The 10,136-nt window shown below is 50.7% G+C and overlaps 1 pseudogene; it reads right to left on the reverse strand.

The window, feature by feature from the left end:
- Window positions 1–7,974: 7,974 nt before the first annotated feature.
- Window positions 7,975–8,539, reverse strand: LOC104681708 (annotated as a pseudogene).
- Between the last annotated feature and the right edge of the window lie 1,597 nt (window positions 8,540–10,136).

Consider the following 10,136-nt stretch of genomic DNA (forward strand, 5'->3'; position numbering starts at 1 on the left):
TTGTCGCCGTTGCTTTTGGTGTTTTAGACATGAAGTCCTTGCCCATGCCTATGTCCTGAATGGTATTACCTAGGTTTTCTTCTAGGGGTTTTATGGTATTAGGTCTAACATTTAAGTCTCTAATCCATCTTGAATTAATTTTCGTATAAGGAGTAAGGAAAGGATCCAGTTTCTGCTTTCTATTTATGGCTAGCCAATTTTCCCAGCACCATTTATTAAACAGGGAATCTTTTCCCCATTTCTTGTTTTTGTCAGGTTTGTCAAAGATCAGATGGCTGTAGATGTGCGGTATTATTTCTGAGGGCTCTGTTCTGTTCCATTGTTCTATATCTCTGTTTTGGTACCAGTACCATGCTGTTTTGGTTACTGTAGCCTTGTAGTATAATTTGAAGTCAGGTAGCATGGTGCCTCCAGCTTTATTCTTTTGACTTAGGATTGTCTTGGCAATGCGGGCTCTTTTTGGTTCATATGAACTTTAAAGCAGTTTTTTTCCAATTCTGTGAAGAAAATCATTGGTAGCTTGATGGGGATGGCATTGAATCTATAAATTACCTTGGGTGGTATGGCCATTTTCACAATATTGATTCTTTCTGTCCATGAGCATGGTATGTTCTTCCATTTGTTTGTGTCTTCTTTTATTTCACTGAGCAGTAGTTTGTAGTTCTCCTTGAAGAGATCCTTTACATCCCTTGTAAGTTGGATTCCTAGGTATTTTATTCTCTTTGAAGCTATTGTGAATGGGAGTTCATTCATGATTTGACTTTCTGTTTGTCTGTTACTGGTGTATAAGAATGCTTGTGATTTTTGCACATTAATTTTGTATTCACCTATTTCTAAGGCTAAAGTCCATTGCCTTCGTTGCCCTCAAGAGACTCTTAAAAAAGGCTAAAATGGGACACATGCAGTAGCTCATGCTTGTAATCCCAGCATTTTGGGAGGCTGAGGCGGGTGGATCACAAGGTTAGGAGTTCAAGACCAGACTGGTCAATATGTGAAACCTCTCTCTATGAAAAATACAAAAATTAGCAGGATGTGGAAGCGCACACCTGTGATCCAAGCTACTTGGAAGGCTGAGGCAGGAGAATCACTGGAACCCAGGAGGCGGAGGTTGCAGTGAGCCAAGATCATGCCACTATATAACAGCCTGGGTGACAGGGTGAAACTCTGTCTCAAAAAGAAAAAAAAAAGGCGGTGCTTGGGGAGCCAAAACTTGAAAGGTAGACCACAGCTCTTAAATGTGTCATCTTTGTAAATCTGATATATTTGCAAAAATATTTTAATCACATCATTTTCTGATTAAAAAGGATAATGCAAATTATTGTAACTCTAATTTATTTTAGCATATTTTATAAAGTTCATAGAGTTGCCCAAACCTTTTTATTTCAAATCGAATTGTAGTCTCACTATGCTACCCAGGCCGGCCTTGCTCTGTCTCCCCTGTTTCTCAGGGGCCTAGATGCTTCTCGGTCTGGCTGAATGTCTTCAAAACAGATCACTTCCGAGTCCGTCAGGGAGACACTCTTCGGATGTCTCCAAATCTGTTTCTGCTTGCTTGGGCAGGTTCGATGACCCTGGAGTTCTTGGCTTTCATACGTGCCTCCGACAGGGAAGCTGTCTTGCTCTCCCTGTTTCACCTCATGGCTGGGTGGCTTGCCTAGCATGAACGGTAGGCGACCCTGACTGGCCTTGTCTTCTTGGACAGGCGGTGTGGCGTTTCCCCTCTGCACTTCTCCTCTCATTCTTGAGGGACGGCCTCTCCTCTACTCCTGGGTGGGCTGACTCCCTGAATCTTCTGGCCCCTCCTGGATCCCAGGCGTTCTTTGATTACCCTTGGAATCCACGGACAGGTCCCTTGGGACCTTCTTCCACGGGCACAGGCCTGGATACCGCTGTTGGTTTCGCCGTTGCCCCGTATGCCCGGGTTGGCACACATTCCCATCGTCTGCTGGGGGATACGCCAGTGCCACGCGTGAGGTCATTGGCTCCGCCGCCGAACTGCCCCTGTCCCTGTTTGCGCGTGTCCTGGAAAGCAGTAGCAGCTTGCAGGAGCCCCAGGGCTTTTGCAAGCGGGGTGGGGGCAGGCCTAAGCTCTTTCAGAGAGGGAGGGAGGCCTAGGGCTCATAGATCAGTGACTTTTCCGCTGACACCACGCCTTAAGGCCCAGGGGATGATTCTGTGCTACAGCGAGGCCCCGCCTGCCTCAGCAGATGATGGCGAGCCCATCCTTTCTCACCCAGAGGGGTCCAAAATCTCATCTGAAGAGGAGTCCTGAGACCCCAGCAGACGCCCTGAAGCTCCCCCTCCACCGGTGGAAGTCGGCTCAAGGAGGTCCTGAAGACAGGACTCCGGGAGGTCTTGCTACTGGGATGCCCGCGGCCCCTTCTCCCACGCCGCCCCCTGCTGGAGCCCGGATCCCGCGGCCGCTGGGGCTGCAGCGGGAGCCCTCAGCGGCCCCCCACTCCCCCCTGCCCCACCACACTCACACCCGCTCCCACCCCAGTCTCCAGCCCGGCGCCCCGCGCAGCCGCCCTTGTTTAAAGGGGCCGCAGCCTGACTTCCAGGTGGGGAGCGCGAGTGGGCCCGGCGCGGCAGGGTCAGCGCGCATGCGCGAGGCGCGAGCGGCCCCTCCCGTCACAGAGATTCCCACGGTTGTCTTAGAAACCAGGCCCTGAGGCCTGGCAAAGCAGGAGCCCTCCGTGGCGGTCGGTGCTTCGGTGTCTGGGCTGCGAGGCTCCTGCCTCACTTCTCCACGGGGTCGACCGGATCGTCTCCGGACGGACGCCGGGAGTCGCAATGCGCCGGCCAGGATGACAAAACCGCAGGCGGAGTCCGGGGGAAGCGGCCTGTGGTCCCAGCCTCAGGCCGGCCTGGACGGTGTTGGGGTGAGTCTCCCCAAAAGTCTTGCCCCAGTGATCTCCAGGACAGGTCCGCCCGCGTGTCCCTGAGCTGCTCTCTCTCCCCCCCGAGGGGCCTTCACGCCGGGAGCAGAAGCCTGCAGAGTCAGGGGTTGCCTGCGCGGGTGGGGGGGTGTGTTTCTGTGCCGCTGCTGCTGTGTGACTGTGTGTGTCTGTGTCTCTCCCATTCTCTCTTCTCTCTCTGTCCGTCACTCTCCGTGTCTTTCCCTCCTTCTGCCGGTTTGCGGGTGTGTGCCCGTGTGCGTGTGTGCGTTCCGACGAATGCGCCCTGTGCGCCCAAAAGCAACTTCTTGCCTGTCGGCCTGGCTCTGCTGAGCCTCTTTCTTCTGCCTCTGTGCCTGGGTCTTGCGGCCGCTTGTCAATGGTTTTCGCCACCATTCCACTTTGGGTCCCTGAGGGCCTCGACCACGTGAGGAGATGCGTCTTCCCCGCAGCAATGGAAATCTCCTTACCCTTGCTGAGCGGACTCTCTCCTGGGATCAAGGTAACCACAGTCCAGCAAGGGTCAAAAGCCCCAGAGGAGCTCGTCGCCCTGCAGGAGAGGAGCAGACCCGCCTCAGAGGAGACCCTTGTAACTTTTCAAGGCTCTGCTCTGAGAAATGAAGCCACACCACGGCAGAAGCTTGAAGAGGAAGCCGGGAGGGGGAGATGCCAAGCCTCCCAGTCCCTGGAACGCTGGCCTCTCTGGACAAGTCAGCTGTTGGGCAGCCCTCCCCTTAGGTCCGCGGCGGTGGCACCGGGCAGTATCCGGCCTGGGCTCCGGCCTCTGCTCTGTCCTCCCTCTTGCTCTGTCTCCCCTGTTTCTCAGGGGCCTACATGCTTCTTGGTCTGGCTGAATGTCTTCGACACAGATCACTTCCCAGTCTGTTAGGGAGACACTCCTCGGAGATCCGTGTTGTGACGGTTTCTCTCTCCAAACCTGTTTCTGCTTGCTTGGCCAGGTTCGATGACCCTGGAGCCCTTGGCTGCCATACGTGTCTCCGACAGGGAAGCTGTCTTGCTCTCCCTGTTTCACCTCATGGCTGGGTGGCCTGCCTAGCATGAGCGGTAGGCGACTGTGACTGGCCTTGTCTTCTTGGACAAGCGTCTTCACTTCCCGTCTCGTTCTTGAGGGATGGACAGCCTCTCCTCTGCTCCTCTGAGCAGGTGGACTGACCCCCTGAATCTTCTGGCCCCCTCCTGGATCCCAGGCGTTCTTTGATTTCCCTTGGAATCCACAGACAGGTCCCTTGGGACCCTCTTCCACCGGGCACAGGCCTGGACTCCGCTGTCGGTTTCGCCGTCGCCCCCTATGCCCGGGCTGACACACATTCACATCGTCTGCTGGGGAATCGGCCAGTGCTATGCGTGGGGCCATTGGCTCCGCCGCCGAACAGCCCCTGTCGCTGTTTGCGCGTGTCCTGGAAAGCAGTAGCAGCTTGCAGGAGCCCCAGGGCTTTTGCAAGCGGGGCTAGGCCACAGCTCTTTCAGAGGGGGAGGGAGGCCGAGGGCTGGTGGGTCAGTGAATTTTCAGCTGGCACCACGCCTTAAGGCCCAGGGGACGATTCTGTGCTGCAGCGAGGCCCCGCCTGCTTCAGCAGATGATGGCCAGCCCATCCTTTCTCACCGGAGGGGTCCAAAATGTCATCTGAAGAGGAGTCCTGAGACCCCAGCAGACGCCCTGAAGCTCCCCCTCCACCGGTGGAAGTCGGCTCAAGGAGGTCCTGAAGACAGGACTCCGGGGGTCTTGCTACTGGGATGCCCGCGGCCCCTTCTCCCATGCCGCCCCCTGCTGGAGCGCGGATCCGGCGGCCGCTGGGGCTGCAGCGGGAGCCCTCAGCGGCACCCGCCCTCCCCCCTGCCCCACCGCGCACACGCCCCCTCCCACCCCAATCCCCGCCCCGGCGCCCCGCGCAGCCTGCCCTTGTTTAAGGGGCCGCGGCCTGACTTCCAGGTGGGGAGCGCGAGTGGGCCCGGCGCGGCAGGGCCAGTGCGCATGCGCGAGGCGCGAGCGGCCTCTCGCGTCACAGTGATTCCCACGGTTGTCTTAGAAACCAGCCCCCTGAGGCTTGGCAAAGCAGGAGCCTTCCGTGGCGGTCGGTGCTTGGGTGTCCGGGCTGCGAGGCTCCTGCCTCACTTCTCCACGGGGTCGACGGGATCGTCTCCGGACGGACGCCGGGAGTCGCAAGTGCGCCGGCCAGGATGACAAAACCGCAGGCGGAGTCCGGGGGAAGCGGCGCGTGGTCCCAGCCTCAGGCCTGCCCGGACGGTGTTGGAGTGAGTCTCCCCAAAAGTCTTGCCCCCGTGATCTCCAGGACAGGTCCACCCGCGTGTCCGTGGGCTGCTGTCTCCCCCGAGGGGCCTTCAGAAGCAGAAGCCCGGAGCAGAAGCCTGCAGCGTCAGGGGTTGCCTGCGGCGGGCGGGGGGTGTGGTTCTGTGCCGCTGCTGCTGTGTGACTGTGTGTGTCGTGTCTGTGTCTCTCCCATTCTCTCTTGTCTCTCTGTCCGTCACTCTCCGTGTCTTTCCCTCTTTCTGCCGGTTTGCGTGTGTGTGCCCGTGTGCGTGTGTGCGTTCCGACGAATGCGCCCTATGCGCCCAAAAGCGACTTCTTGCGTGTCGGCCTGGCTCTCCTGAGCCTCTGTCTTCTGCCTCTGTGCCTGGGTCTTGTGGCGGCTTGTCAATGGTTTTCGCCGCCGTTCCACTTTGGGTCCCTGAGGGCCTCGACCACGTGAGGAGATGCGTCTTCCCCGCAGCAATGGAAATCTCGTTACCCTTGCCGAGCGGACTCTCTCCTGGGATCAAGGTAACCACAGTCCAGCAAGGGACAAAAGCCCCAGAGGAGCTCGTCACCCTGCAGGAGAGGACCAGACTCGCCTCAGAGGAGACGCTTGTACCTTTTCAGGGCTCAACTCTGAGAAATGAAGCCACACCACAGCAGAAGCTTGAAGAGCTGGAACGCTGGCCTCTCTGGACAAGTCAGCCGTTGGGCAGCCCTCCCCTTAGGCCCGCGGCGGTGGAAGCCATGTTAAGTGTTCATTGACAGATGAATGGATAAGCAAAATGTGGTATAGCCATACAATGGGATATGATTCAGCTTTTAAAAGGAAGGAAAGTTGATACATGCAACAACATGGATGAATCTTCAGGACATTGTGTTCAGTGAAATAAACCAGTCACAAAAAGACAAATACTACAAGATTCCAATTACATGGATACCTAGAATAGTCAAATTCATACAGACAGAAAGTAAAATGATGGTTTCCAGGCCCCAAAGCCAACATAAAGCAGCGGTTGTGGACAGCTTTGTTTTCAGCTGAACCTGACTGTATTTATGCTGAAACCAGGGTAATCTGATATCCAATACTCAGAGCCAGTTAAGACTTTTATTTCTGGCGACCTGGGGAACTGATGGTGCTTTTCAGGCACACCAGGGATAACTCTTATTTCCCAAATGGATTGGCAGATTGTTGTGGGAGCTAGGTCTTTGATGAAATGGATTTAGACACAAATAAATAGCCTACTGGGATTTTGATTGGGATTATAGTGAATCTATATTGAATCTGTGTTTCAAGAGTATAACATCTTAACAATATTGAGTCTTCTCACTCATGAACAAGATATATCTCCCCATTTATTTACAGGCTTCTTTAATGTATCAAAGCAGTATTTTGTAGTTTTCAGTGTACAGGTCTTTTACATTTTTGTCAGATTTGTTCCTAAGTACATTTTTCATGCTATTGTAAATGTTGCTAATTTTTTAATTTTAATTTCTTTATTTTATTTTTTACTTCACAAGTAGAAATTTTGTCTATTCATAGTATACAATATGATATTTTGCAATATGTATGCATTTCGGGATGGCTAAATCCAACCAATAACATACACATTACATTTTAATCTTGAGTTACAAATGTTTCATTAAATGATTTTTGTACATTAATTTATGCTGAAACCTCGATAAACCCACTTAATAACTTCTTGTGGATTCTATTGAGTATCCTACATAGACAATGATGTCATCCATGAATAACAGCCATTTATATCTTTCTTTCCAACCTGAATGTCCTTTATTTCTGTTTCTTGGCTGATAGCACAGCCTAGAGCCTCCAATACAGTGCTGGATAGAGGTGGTAAGGGCAGGCAGCCCTAGTGTGTTCCTGATGTGAAGGGGAAAGTATTCAGTTTTCCACAATCAGGTGTGATGCCAGCTGAAGGATTTTTGGAATTGCCCTTTATCAGCTTGAGGGAGTTCCCTCTATTCCTAGTTTTCCTCAGTTTTTATCAAAAATGGATGTTGGATTTTGCCAAATGCTTTTTCTGTATTGACTACAGTGATCATATAATTTTTTAGTTTATTTATATAGCAAATTACGTTGATTTATTTTTTATTCTTTTTTTATTAAATAATTATTTTGATTTTTATTATCTCTCTACAAAGAAACTACGAAAATACCTGTAAAAGCATCGAAACGGTACTTTAAAATCCTGAACTGATAAGATACATCTTCTATGATTTACAAGAGTAAAATGTTAAATTCTACAAGTTAGAATTTCTGAATTGATTTTGACAGGAATTTACTAGAAGGAACCAGAATATCAAAGCTTACAGATTTTCTATTCATCCCCAATTAAGTTTCTGAAAAGCTACACATGTGTTGACAAGCACAGTCCACTCAGTTACTTGATGCTGCCACTAATGGTGAGACCACTCTGAAGGGCAGAGGACTATATGCTGGAAATGCCCAGCCTTCCAGGCAACTGCTCAAAGTGCTCTCCTCTTATTTTTTCCCCTATGTGTAAAATAGAAGTACAAATGTACATATAGTAAAAAATGTAAATACTACAGAAAGATCTAAAATAATAAGTACATATCCTTTTTCCCATACCACAGCAAATCTGATGTTTTCAAAATCCTCACACAGTCACATGAGTAACTCACAAACTAAAGTCAACCTTGGAGTCTCTTTATCTGAAAATTATTTTCAGGCCTTTGGAATGGTGTTGATTGTCTCATATATTACCTCTGTTACAGAGGAAAGTCACGCAGTCTTCTCCTTCTCAAAAAAAAAAAAAAAAAAAGTTTAAAGCAACATGCACATACTGTTCAGAGACAGCAAAGTCCAGACAGCATCGCAGAGTCCATTGGATCTAGTCATGGCTCCAGAGAGTCCCTAGTATCATCCCCGCTGGCTGAGCAGGAAAGACTGACAGAAACACTGGGCGCAGGAGCTCAGACGAGTCCCGCCTCAATGCCCCGATCCTCCGGGCCAGTTGCACATCCTTTGGGAAGAGAGTAACTCGGCCGGCATGTAAGGTGAGGAGATAGGCATCTTCAAAGAGATGAACTAGAAATGCTTCTGCTGCCTCTTGTAGGGCCAATAGGGCCTGGGCTTGCCAATTGAAGTCCACACCACGAGTGAATTTAACACATATTTCTCTTGCCAGGCGGCTGAAGGGGTACTTCCTTATCAAGAGGTGTGTGCTCTTCGGAAGCTTTCGGATCTCCTTTAGCCAAGCTTGTCTCCGCCGACCATGTTGACGGGAGGAAGGGCCTAAGGAGGGGTCCCGCCGGGAGGGGCCGGGGGTCGGGCTCTGGCTGCGCCTCCTGGGGCCTCGGGCTTGCGGCTCCGGCGGCGCGGGCCCATGGCACGCCGCGGAGGGTGCCGGCGCCCGGCCCCACGGCTCCTGTTCGGGCGGCCGGGTCCGGGGGCGAAAGGCTGGCTTCTGGGGAGCCCAGAGAGCGCTGGGCCGCGAGCCTCACAGGAGCCGCTGCTTGGCCGCAGTCCGCACCGCTCGCGTTCAAATCGCTCGCTCCCTTATTTTTTATTCTTAAATCAACCCCACATTCCTAGGATGCATAGAATTCTTGCCCTATGTTCATGAGAAATATTGGTCTATAGTTTCCTTTTCTTCTAATATCCTCCTCTGGCCAGGGTAGAAGGATAATTTTGGTATCAGCCTAATGCTGATTTCATAGAATGAGTTGGGAAGTATTTCCTCCTCTTCAGTTTTTTGGAAGAGTTTGTGAAGTATTGTTATTATTTCTTCCCTAAATATTGGGTAAAATTCACTACTATCACCACCTGGGCCTGAATATCTTTATAGGGAGGTTTTCTTGTTATTCTTTTTTTTTTTTTTTTTTTTTTTTTGATACAGAGTCTCACTCTGTCGCCTCGGCTGGAGTGCAGTGGCACAATGTCAGCTCACTGCAGTCTCTGCCTCCCAGGTTCAAGCAATTCTCCTGCATCAGCCTCCCAAGTAGCTGGTAGCTCCCAAGTAGTGGCACATGCCACCACTCCTGGCTAATTTTTTGTATTTTTGGTAGAGACGGGGCTTCACTGTGTTAGCCAGGATGGTCTCGATCTCCTCGTCCTGACCTCGTGATCCGCCTGCCTCAACCTCCCAAAGTGCTAGGATTACATGTGTGAGCCATGGATCCTGGCCCCCCCCCTCTTTTTTTTAGGGAAAGTCTCCTTCTGTCACCCAGGTTGGAGTACAGAGGTGTGACCTCAGCTCACTGCAAACTCCCCATCACAGGTTCAAGCAATTTTTTGCCTCAGTCTCCCAAGTCGCTGGGGTTACAGGCGCCTGCCACCACACCCAGCTAATTTTTGTATTTTTAGTGGAGATAGGGGTTTCACCATGTTGGCCAAGCTGGTCTCGAACTCCTGACCTCAAGTGATCTGCCCGCATCTGCCCGCATCAGCCTCCCAAGGTGCTGCGATTACAGGAATAAGCCACTGTGCCTAGCCTATAGGGAGGTTTTAAAACAACAATTTTCATCACTTCTAGGCCTTTTACCTAAGATCAAGTGTAAAAACAAATTTCAGTTTCTTTAATAGATACAGGGCAATTCAGATTATCTATTTCTTCTTGGGTGAACTTTGGTAATTTGTGTCTTTCAAGGAATTTGTCAATTTTATTCATGGTGCGGTATGTAATTGGCATAAAAGTATTTCTGATGTTATTTTACTATCCCTTTATACCTGTAGAATCTTTAGTGATGTCATCTCTCTCATACCTTCTACTGGTAATTTTCTCTCTCTTTTTTTCCTTGATCAATCTGGCTGAAAATGTATCAATGTTATTGATTTTCCCAGAGAACAAGCTTTGGGATTCATTGGATTTTCCTCTAACCTATTTTCTTTCATTGATTCCCACTTTGATCTTTATTATTCCGTTTTTCTGCTTACTTTGGATTTAATTTGCTTTTCTTTTTCCATCTTCAAGTGAAAACTGAAG

This window comes from Rhinopithecus roxellana, chromosome 19, assembly GCF_007565055.1.
Source record: "Rhinopithecus roxellana isolate Shanxi Qingling chromosome 19, ASM756505v1, whole genome shotgun sequence".
NCBI classification, from domain to species: domain Eukaryota; kingdom Metazoa; phylum Chordata; class Mammalia; order Primates; family Cercopithecidae; genus Rhinopithecus; species Rhinopithecus roxellana.